Genomic DNA, 12,076 nt, shown 5'->3' with positions numbered 1-12,076 from the left:
GAGGAAAGACTCACTAGTGCAGGAATCAATATGATAAAGGGCATAAGAGACGGCTATCAAATCCATGGTGGAAATCCTACAGCCATGCTGCAAGGAGCGAAGTTCATTACATCCTGCATGAAGATAAGCAAAGCCAGTGTGACTGGCAACCATTGAGCCATCAGTGAAAAGACCTTGTGATAGGTCAAGACAGGGCTGTGGACAGGGGATGCACCATGCTGGTGTATGTGAGTGGCCCATAGAAGAGGTGGCAGAAGGGAAAGTTGCAGTTTAAAAAAAAAAAAAAAAAGGAATGGATGAGGATGGCAATCTTAACGTTAGACCTGTGCTGCCGTTGTGGGAGGTGGATTTCAATCTCTGGGAAGAGGAGATGTTAGTTTGGGTGCTCTGGGGAGTAGCAGATGTATAACACATAAGCAATCAACTGTTATTGGTGCAGAATGTAATGGTGGAACCCTGCCTCCACTAGGAGGCTGATCAATAGGCTGCTCCAAAAGGCACTAGTTGCCACTTGTACCCCACAACAGTGTACGGGTCCAGCATCTGTAACATCAAAGGTGATGCCAAACCTTGTGCCAGACTCCCCTAATCTACATGTGAATGGCCCAATACTTTCTTTGTAGAGCCATAGCAGACTAGAGTGGTCCATGCCCCAGCTGCTATTGCTGAGGCATCGAAGAGTATTAACGTGCAACCAACATGTCAGCTTTAGTTGAAGATGTGGAACCAATGTCAACTGGGCATCAAAGATCAGCCCCAAGAAAGGAGAGACAGCCACATTGAGGGACTGGCCATCAAGATTGAGGGACTGGCCACTGATGACAGAAATACCTAACACGTCTTGGCAGCCGAAAATTGGACGCCATGAGTGACAGCCTGAGACTGCACTTGTATATTGCTACCAGCAACACTGCCCCTCATGGACAAATAAAAATAAATGCGAAAGTCATTAGTATACAAAGAGGGAGACACTGTAGGTCCCACAGCCACCACCAGACCACTGATAGCCACTAAAATGAGAGGGACACTCATAACAGAACCCTGAGGAACCCCATTCTCTACATATGGGATATGGTACAGGAGGTGCCAATCTGCACCTGAAATGTGCAACTTGATATAAAATTCTGGATACAAATCAGGAAAGGGCCATGGAGACCCCACTCATGTAAGGTGGCAAGGATGTAGTAGAACCATGTGGTATTGTAATCTTTATGCAGATCGAAGAAGATTGGAACAATGTGTTGACACTGGGCAAAAGCTGTTCAGATAGCACACTCCAGGTGGACTAAATTATCTATACTAGAGCAGCCTTGGTGAAAACCACCCTGGGTCAAAGCTGAAAGGTCCCAGGAATCAATGATACAAATAGACTTCGACTCACTATATGTTCAAGAACTTGCAGAGCACATTGGTTAAACTGTTCAGATGGTACTTGTCATTATGAAGAGGCAGTTCATCCGATTTCAAAACTGGAATAACAACACTTCCTCACAACTGGGAAGGGAATTCCTGTCGCTTCAGAGACAGTTAAAAAGGTCACATATATGACGTTGACTAGCCATTGATAAGTGTTGAAGCATTTGTTTAGGCACCTTATCTGGTCTAGGAGCCATGTCGGGGCAGTGAGCAAGGGCGCTAGTAAATTCCCAGTCACTAAACGGTGCATCATAAGGTTCCAGGTGACAGGGAATAAAAGATAAAGGGAGTGATTCCAGATGGTGTTTGAGAACATGGAACACACGCAGATAGTGGACCAGTGCCGAGGCCTGCACAAAATGCCAAGCAAGATGCTCAGTGACAGAATCCAGGCTGACGAGCATAACACTATTCAGGGAAATTCTCAGAACACCTGTAGGAGGACAGCAGTAAAAAATGTGCCTGACTTTTGCCCATACCTGTCAAGAGGGCGTGTGTGGCCCTATGGTGGCAACATATTGTTCCCAACAAATCCATTTCTAGTGTTTACGAAGAGAGCGGGTTTGGGCCCAAACCTGTTTACAGGCCAGGAAGTGGTTGAGAGATGAGTGCCATTTGTAGCATTGGAGGGCATTACAGCGGTCTTTAACAGCCCCAGTAATTTCGGAGGTCCACCACGGGAAAGCCTTCTGTTGGGGAGAACCCAAGGAAGAGGGAATCACTGAAGCAACTGCCAAATGGATGGCATTGATCAAACTCCGTAAGGACTCATCAGTGCCACCGTATGGTGGAGTCATTGGGATGTCAGCCAAGGAAAACGCATTCGAATCTGCATTAGTAAAGGCCCATCTGGGAGTTCGTCCAGGCAAGTGATGCTGAACAAAAGATAATCACAAAATGATTGCTGATACACAAATTGTTGTGGGCTCTCCACAGAATGGAGGGGAGGAATCCAGGGCTACAGATGGAAAGATCAATGGGCGAGAAAGTGGTGTGAGCCATGCTAAAGTGAGGAAGAGAACAAGTCCTACCAGCAGGTCTTCAACAATCCTGCTCTGGTCAGTAGTCGCCCTGCCCCAGAGAGAGTAATTGGTGTTAAAATCCCCAAGGAGGAGGAAGAGAGGAGGGAGCTGTCAAATGTGGGCAAGAAGAACAGGAAGTGTAGGAGGCTGATTTGATATTGTTACTGCAGAGTCTAAATGGACCCAAACAGCCACCACTTCAAGTGAGGAACCCAGGAACTAACAATGTCCATGCGGATCAATGTACAAACACCGCTGGAGGCTCACAAAGGGCCAACCCAGTTTTGACGGAACACTTGGAAACCATGAACAGTAGGCGATTGAGCATCCATGAAACAAGTTTCCAGCAATACAAAATAGCTACAGAGTGCAGAGAAAGAAGAGATGACAACCCCAGAAGGTGATGATCATTATCATCACACTTTCACTGGAGGAGAGTAATATAAGATGCCACATGGATGTTGAACAGGCCAGAATCCATCATTGTGCCAAGTCAGTGTCCATCACCGGTAAGGACAAAGATTTATGAATGCAAGATCAAACTCTGAATGAGAGGGGGGAGACAACACCCCCTGGGATGTTGGGTGGGGAGGCAGGCGGTTCATCCTGAGACTTTTACATCATCATCTTCTCCTTCACAGGGTGAGAGGAGGATGGTCCGGAAGAGAGTCGGTCACGGCAGTATCAGGATCCAAAAGATAACAAGCAGTCTTCAGGCCCACAGAGTGTGGGTCCTGCACTGGACTTGAAGTAACAGGCTTCATTTCTTGGAGATAACAGTGAAGGGGCTCCTAGAGGCAGGTGCCAGACAAGAGGGAGAAGGAGCAGTTCCATGAGGAATGGGAATGGGAACCACGAGGGATGAGGAAAGGGGAGACAGAATGGAGATAAGAAGGAATGAGGAGGAAAGGACACAACAGAAGCAAAGGTACACATTAGAGACACCAGGTGCGCAGCGGACAGTATAGGACAGATGGTTGAGAGTTTTGAATTCCTGAGTCTTCCTTTCCTTTTTATAGATAGGGCAATGTTGTGAGGAAAGAGAATAAGGGCTGAATAGTTCAGCACTTGGGCAGTGGGGCGCAAGGACTCCCCATATGGAGATGGCAGCCCCAGTCACTGCAAATGGGAGTCCCCTCACATCACAAAGACATGACCAAAACACATGCACTGGAAAAGTGCACAAGAGGTTGTATGTAGGGCTTCATACCACAAATGTAAACCATACCTGACTTTTTCAGAAGGGTACCTCCTCAAAAGCCAGGATGAAAACACCGCTATCAACACAATTGTACTTAGGGACTCCACCATTAGACAAAATTAGCAGTGCACCATACCAGATTAGTCCCCAGTTCATCATCAGATTGAAGGAGGAGGTACCTGTGGAAAATAACACTCTCAGTCATATTTAAGGACTGGTCAGGAGTAACACTCACAGGGATGTCTCCTAAGTGCTCACAACCACAAGGGAAGCCAATTGACTGGCAGAGGTTTAAATCACATCTTTCTAAGGGACTCAGCTTCATCAAACTTTATCTTCAATGTGTTCTACAAAAAAGATCAGTTTGGTAGCAGTGAAAGTCTCCTCACCCGTCCTGGAACAAACTAAGTAATGGAGGAAAGTGTTTCGGCCCAAGCCAGTGGGCCTCAGACCCTCCCCCCGCCCCCTGCGGATGGTCAGGGAGGGGAAGGCTGAGGAAGCAAATGTAAGAGCAGAGAGAGAACCTTTCCTGTCTTGAAGAGATGGCCATGGAAGAGTGGCCATAAGTATGGATCCTAGCAAGTGCAGAGCATCCGCCCTGGTACCCCCCACTCTGATTAGGGGTCTCACCATGGGCACCACCCAGCTGCAGCAAGGGCTGTTGGGGGTGCTGATGCCCCAAAAAGATGAGCAACCATTCCTAGGCACATGTGAGACAGTGACAGCTCAGGTACCAGAAGTGTGATCCCTTTGTTGTCAGTGTGCTCAGCCAGATGGGTACATAACAGCCATACCACATGGATTGACTACCATGTTGGTGACCTAGCGGGGGGGCTACAGTAGGGAAGATGAAGGGGGAGAGGAACCCACACTGGAAACAGAATTCAGAAGGGGAGGGTGATGAGAGGGGGACAGGAACAGGAGGAGCTAGGATGGTAGGGAGTGGATGTGGCGAAAGGAATGCAACCCAGAAGAGAAGAAAGGCTGCAATAGCTTGGGGTCCTGCGCACGCACCACTCATACTTACAGAAGTGCTGTGCCCTCCTGGGGTCAGAACTGTGTGGGTGATGTTTCCCAAAAGCCTGACGGTATATCCCAGTCTCAAACACTCTACATACCAATGTGAATAGTTGTTTTGTTGCTAAATCACCCAATGATTTTATAAATTCTGATGGAATGTTACGTATCACTTCTGTCTTAGTTGATCTTAAAAAGTTCTTTTAAAATCTGGTTCCAATACAAGATCCCCTGTTATTTCACCATTGACTCCTGTTTCTTCTCCTATCATGTCATCAAAGTCCTCCCCTCATACAGGCCTTCAATGAACTCTCTCCATTTGTCCACTCTCTCCTCCGCATTTAAGAGAGGAATTCCCATTGCACTCTTTAAAGTTACTGTCCTTGCTTTTGATTTCTCCAAATGTTTTGATTTTTCTATATGCCGAGTCATTTCTTTTTTAATTTCTTCACACTTTTCACGTAGAAATTTGGATTTAGCTTCCCTGTACTTTCTCCTTTTTTCATTCCTAAGCGATATGCATTTCCATGTTCCTGAATTTCCCCTCACCATGTTTTTTACTTGCTCCTTTTGTCAACCAACTGAGTATACCTTCTGCTACACATGGTTGCTTCGCAGTTACCTTCCTGGTAACATGTGTTTTTCTTTCCATCTTCTGCGATTTTTTTTTTTTTTTTTTTTTTTTTTTTTTTTTTTTTTTTTTTTTGAGATGTGCATTCCTCTTCAACTGAACTGCCTATTGAGCTATTCATTATCGCAGTATCTATAGTCTCCGAGAACTTCAAACGTCTCTCTTCCTTCCTTAGTACTATCGTATCCAACATTTTAGTGCACTGATCCTTCCTGACTAATCCGTTAAACTTCAGCCTACTCTTCATCATTACAAAATTTTAATCTGAGTCTATATCTGCTCATAGGTATGCCTTATAATCCAACAGCTGACTTTAGAATCTCTGCTTGACCATGATGTAATCTAACTGGAATTTTCGTGTACCTTCTGGTCTCTCCCAAGTATACCTCATGTGATTCTTGAACTAAATATTCATTATTACTGGCTAAAATTCATTGCAGAACTCAATTATTCTTATTCCTCTCTCATACCTGCTACCACTTATATAGTCTCCCAAAATCCTTTCTTTTTCTCCTTCCTCTACAACCACATTCCAGTACCCCATGACTATTGGATTTTTCATCTCCCTTTACGTACTGAATTACCAATTCAACATCCCAATACACTTCCTCGATCACTTCATCATCTGCCTGTGGCATCGACATGTGTACCTGAACTACTACTGTTGGTGTTGATTTGTTGTAAATTCTGATGAGAACCCTATTACTGAACAGTTTAAAGTATCTCACTCTCTGCCTTACCTTCCTTCACAAATTCTGCTCCCATTACACTATTTCCACTGCTGTTGGTATTCATCTGACCAAAAATCCTTATCTTCTGTCCATTTTACATTACCGATTCCCACTACATCTTGATTAAGCCTTAGCATTTCCCTTTTCAGATTTTCTAGGTTACCTACAATGTTTAAATTTCTAATAATCCACATCCCAAATCATAGCACATTACCTTTTCATTGGTTATTCAGGGGTGTTGGCCAGAATGTTTTACAGGAAAGAGAGTGCCCTGAACTTCTGCCCGCTCCTGTCCTCTGACGAGATTGTTGGCAGAATGAGGATGGCTTCTTATTCCAGAAGTCTTCGGTTGCCATTACTGATGATTTTCTGTCAACATTTAAGCAGTTGCAAGGTTCAAACCTGAGCCCCAGGACATTTTGATTAATAGTTGAAGACACTACCCCCAGACCACAGCTGGTATAATACTTACTCCTATAATCCTATTACCGGTGCCCAATCACTCCACATCTGTCACACTGTGTTTGGTGACACTTTCTGAATGTGGCTCAAATGTCAGCAGCTATAACATCTCAGTCAGCTAAGAAGACTTTCCTTTCATCCTGTACTCTCATCAGTATGTCTACCTCCATGGCCACCCTGATGGTGGCAGCTAGGTCCTTCGGAGTTCCTGCATGCAGCCCTTCCCCTCCACCCCCTTGACAAATGGGTAGCAGCCCCCTTAAGAAAACATCAAATTCTCAATGTTCTGCTTCCTAGAGAATTCATTCTCAAACTTAGAGATTAGCATTTAATTTCTTTATACTACCAATAAATTTTGTACAAATACAGTTTGCCTCTGTGACACCCCTCTCAGCTGTTAATGAAGAATCTAGTGTTATTTTGCTTTTTATAGCACTACACAAGACCTTCCTTCAGCTGTTCGAACATAGGCACATTCTACAAGTCTTTGCAGTACATCACATAAGTTTTTGCTTCACCCGTTAGTGCAATTTGGTCACCTGTAACAGCTGCTCATCCATCCAGGAGCCCAGTCTTGCAGCTGCTACTAACTCGTCTAAGAAAGCCAACACCATCTCTGTTGACTTGCCCGAGAAAGGTTATCCAAACTGAATCTAATACAGGAATGGTTCAACTGGACAAAGTTTTCCCTTCTCTCATAGCTACCAGCTGCCTATGCTGCTCTGTGTTGCCTGCTTTCAGCTGAGCTGCTTGATTCACCGAAGACTGAATAGCTTCTTGCAAGGAAACACCTTGTGTCAAGACACTCGACATTGTGGAACCTCTATCAGCAAAACAAAATACAACACAAAAACGAATGAAAAAGACACACCAAAACAACAACAGGAAACCATTCTACTTTCTACTCATTGTGATCCATCTTGACTTAGTGCACTGTTTACCAAAATGACCAATACCGCCCACTTACACACACTGCCTATACTAACCAGGTGCAAAATAACACACATTTTTACACACTCTAATAACCATTGTTCGAGTTTACTTTCCACAATTCTCATACAAAAATGAACTTGAAAACCTGATAAAGACCCACTGCCCCAACATGACACTTGCAGGAAAAAAAAAAAAAGCCAACAACACACACTGTGTTCTCGTGTTCTCGACGCTGGAGCTGGTGACATTGCTCCTGAACCAGCCATCACGGCAACAATACTTCAGACACCAAATGTATGGGCCAGAGGTGAGTGACCTACAGGTGATAAAGAGTGGGCTGCTAGTGGTCAGAATAACTTTTAGTTCATTAGCCTCGGCATGGCCACAATAACTTGCTGGGTGGATGATTGTGGATCAACATTTCCATACGAAAACAATACTGTCAAGCAATCTCTTCAGTCCATAACAAAGTACAGCAGTAATGATGGTAATAGGAAATGGCCATATCCCTCCAAGTTGCTAGATGCACTCGGCCGGTGACATCAAGCCTTGCTCAGAATGGGCAGCACATGGTCTCTTGTGAGGCAATGCAGGCAGCTCAGTGGTGTAGGTGATCACTCAGGGTGGGGAGTGGCAGCCTACAACAGCAGCTGTGGCAGTCTCCAGGACACTTGGATGTTTAGTCTATTACGATGTTTTACCCAGTATCCTTATCCACTATGAAAAATCATTCCAGCAAAAGATGATAGAGGAAATAGGTATAAATAGAGTGTAAGGTGTAATTAAAGACTGTATACGGCACTTTATTTTGGCACTGACACTATGGGTGGGTTGACTAACATCAGTGACGAACACACAGCATCTCCTGACTGGGCGCACCTGTTTACACAGTGATGCCTCCAATTGGATGTATCATGGGCTGCACAGAATGAGCAGCCTACCAACAATCCCATCATCATCATCAAAGGTAAATGAGTTATCTTTTAATATACCAGTGATTGCCTGTACGAGCTTTAAGTAAGACGTGTTTTAACAATTGATGTCTTATTATTGACAGAGCATATTTGAGCTACTATAACAAAGCAAACAATCAATTATTGATAATATAATGTAAATGGATGGATAAACAATCTACTCGCCAAGCGGCAGCAGGGGAACACACACACTACAGGATTTAACGTTTACACGCTTTCAGAGCCATTGGCTCCTCCTTCCGGCAGAAGAGTTGAAGGGGAAGGAAGAAAGGTGAAGGGTAAGGACTGGAGATGTTTAGGGAAAAGGGTACAGTGCAGAAAAGTCCCATCCAGTAAGTCTCCCCTGACCTGGGTTTCTGGGTGACTTTTCTGAACTGTACCCCTTTCCCTATACCTCTTCAGTCCTTTGCCTTCAACTCTTCTACCAGCTGGAGCCACTGGCTCCAAAAGCTTGTAAACGTTAAATCCATTTGTGTGTGTTTCCCTGCTGCCGCCTGGCGAGTAGATTTTTTTATCTATCCATTTACATTACATTTGAGCTACTGTAATATATGTTAATGAGCAGTAATGAACTTTAAAATATAGAAGAGTTGAAATGAGAGTTTATTCAAAGTCATTTCTTAGCTTGGAGAAGTTGCGATCTTTCATTTAGCTTTCCTTGAAAGACGGAATGAAGTCTTTAAGAGTTCAATGTTCGAATGCGGCAGTGGCACAAAGGATCCAGTCCATTATAATGAAGTAGCAAGACAACAATTTATCGAGAAGAGACAGTTGAGGTAACAGACAGCAATCTAAAACAATGTTCAAGGCAAATTCAAGCTATATAAAGAATACCCACAACTTTTACCACAGCCATTCATAAAATTTTACAGCATAGCTTTGTTGCCACAAACTTTACAGTGTGTGCATGCCAAAACATACAGAGTCGAACTATGCACCCAGTGCTGGAGGTTACGACTCACAGCGGCGATGTGTGCCTGCAGAGACAATTATGGCTGGGCAGCTAGATGGCCCAAGCTTAAACCTCGAATCCTTAGGTCAGGTGACAAGCAGTGGTTGAAAGATGGTCAGCGATTAGTCCACTAGTCAAAAGGCTTCAAATCACCACCATTCGGACTCACACATGTGTCAGGCCCACAACTAGTGAAGACAGAGTCTGATGGTGGCAGCTTCTGGTCCCATGTTGACTAGTAGATTGTCTTCCAACTCTCTGATGTATCTATGACATTACAGCTCAGGCTTTGCTGTCAGGGCTCAGACATATGGTAACTTTCCTGACAAAAATAAGTACAGTACAACTTTGAAACATACAGCAGTTGCAAATAAATAGTTGTCACTCTTAAAGTGCCAACACCCATACGAGGATAGACTGAAGAAGGCATCGTTGTTGGAGTAACTACTGCTCTTGCAGACCAAGGAGGTCTTAAAATTCGTTCAACATGCAGAGGTCAAACTCAGTAAAGGTCGATGTCGGGGAATGAAGACTCCTACGCGATCTGTTGGTGTTCTACTTTAAATATCAGCAGGTGGTCACTTTTTAATTGCACCTTAACAGCTGCAGTCTGAAATTTCCATATGCCTCAGCCATTAAACTGTGGGCAGCATTTTTACTATTATTTAGCCATGCCCAGTAAAACAGATGTAGCACAACACAATTTTTGATCTTGAAGAGGTAACCTGAAGCATAGCTTTGTATCAGCTGAACTTCCAGTAAGTTACTCAAATGGTGCTCAGTTTTAAATTTTACACTCAAAATTGCCACTGTGTTCTTTATTAAACAGGAATTCTTGTAGTGTCACAGTGTTTAGTTGGCACTTGCATTTTCCCATGATTAACACTGTTAATAATAAGATAAACTTTATCACAGTCACTGCTGCAAGTACTGCAAAACAGCAAAGTTAGAACATAAGCAATCAATGAGACAAACCTAACAACCAATACGGTTTAGTTTTTTCATGCGAATGAACTTTAATGCCAAAGTTCCAAAACTCCGGGGAAGAAATCATTGTAACACAACAGGTGATTAGTTTGGGAAAAAACATAATATATAAAACAAAAATTCGGGACATTCTGTTGCCCACAAAGTGAGTTTGGGGACAATGAATGCATGGACAGTCCCAAAAAAAATCAGAACGAATGGGAACACTAGGCTCGATGGATCAAACGACATGCGGTATCCTCCTTTTCCAAAATGATGTTTACATCATACTAGCAATACACCGACGGATTCCTTTAGGATACTACTAGCAGGTGACAAACTCCAGTCTATAGTGGATGACACACTTGACAACACTGTGAACATTATTCTAGGTGGTAATCAAACAATGGGTCTAGCTGTAGCTAAAAACTTGTTTCATGGGTATTTATTTGCGTATGGGTAAGGTGAAATCCATCTGATTACAAGACTACTGGAAGAAATATCCTCTGTTTCAAAATGGAGGACTAGTGATGAACAGAGCACTCAATGTAATAAAACACTTTATGTACAAGGTGCTTCCCCCCCCTGGGCCCAAACTTATTTGTTAATTATAAGCCCACAGCACTTTCCAATCCTGAGTACTCCCCCAAACAGGTGTACAACATTAAACAAAAAACTTACCAAAACTGACACTAAAAACTAAATTGATCAAAATTCTAACAAGTCCGCAGTATCAATTTTAATTTGGTGTGTATTAAGTTAATGTGAACATATTTTCCTTGCCATCATTCAGCATGAATACAAACATTAACATTATCTACATAAGGCAATCCAGTTTAAAAGGATAAATTTGGGTCACGAATATAGGAAGTGGGAACAGGAGAATTATTACAGTTTAAAAAGTAATAAAACTATAAGTGGAACAAAAAATAAACATTACAGTGGGTGCCACTTTATTCACAATAAAACATGTGGCATTTGCAATAGAAAAAACCAACTGAATCATTTGCACCTTTTGGTAGCAGATCATTGATACAACTCAATGCAAGCAGTACGCCTACAACATAGTCCTCTGAAGTGTTCCACTTTACAGCATCGTAATCATATTAAGATTTTTTCTTTATTTGTTCAAAGTGAACACAACTTGCTTCCTACCTGCTCGGCACAAATCAGCTACTGGTGAGCTTTTTCCTCCAATGCCATAATACTCCCAACTTACACTAGACTACAATTATAAATGCTTTTGGTATTAAAAGTATCAACTGTCGCTGCTAGTGCCATGCATGCAAAACAGTAAAATGCTTTTGCTGTTGGTGCCCTTTTTCCCCAGAGCCAAAATTCAAGTGTGGCAATAAATTGTGTGTACTGCTTTGTGCTATTACTGATGAACTGCTTTATGCTATTACCAACTAGTTACAGTCCTTACTCAACAACTTTAAAATTACATTGAAATCCAAACAATTTGAATATCTTCATAAAAATTTGTTTTCAAAATATTTATCATCTTACAATTCAAAGGATCATTTTTATAAGTTAACAGAAACTTTTAATGGCATTCTAAAGGTTGTATTCACGCATATGTAAAGTACCCAAGGCCAATTTTTTAAAACACGTTTCAATGCAGCACTGTATTTTGCAAAAAGAATTTGACCAGCTAGGAGGCAGCAGAGCTGCTATAAGTATGGAAATATTTCCTACATGGTGGAATACTGTTTTATTTTACATCACAACTGGTTTTTGGCCAACAGTCATTAACATGTGAGAGGCACAT

The sequence above is a fragment of the Schistocerca nitens genome, chromosome 2 (genome assembly GCF_023898315.1).
Source record: "Schistocerca nitens isolate TAMUIC-IGC-003100 chromosome 2, iqSchNite1.1, whole genome shotgun sequence".
Lineage (NCBI taxonomy): Eukaryota > Metazoa > Arthropoda > Insecta > Orthoptera > Acrididae > Schistocerca > Schistocerca nitens.
The sequence above is the reverse complement of the archived record's forward strand: the minus strand, read 5'-3'. Positions refer to the sequence as shown.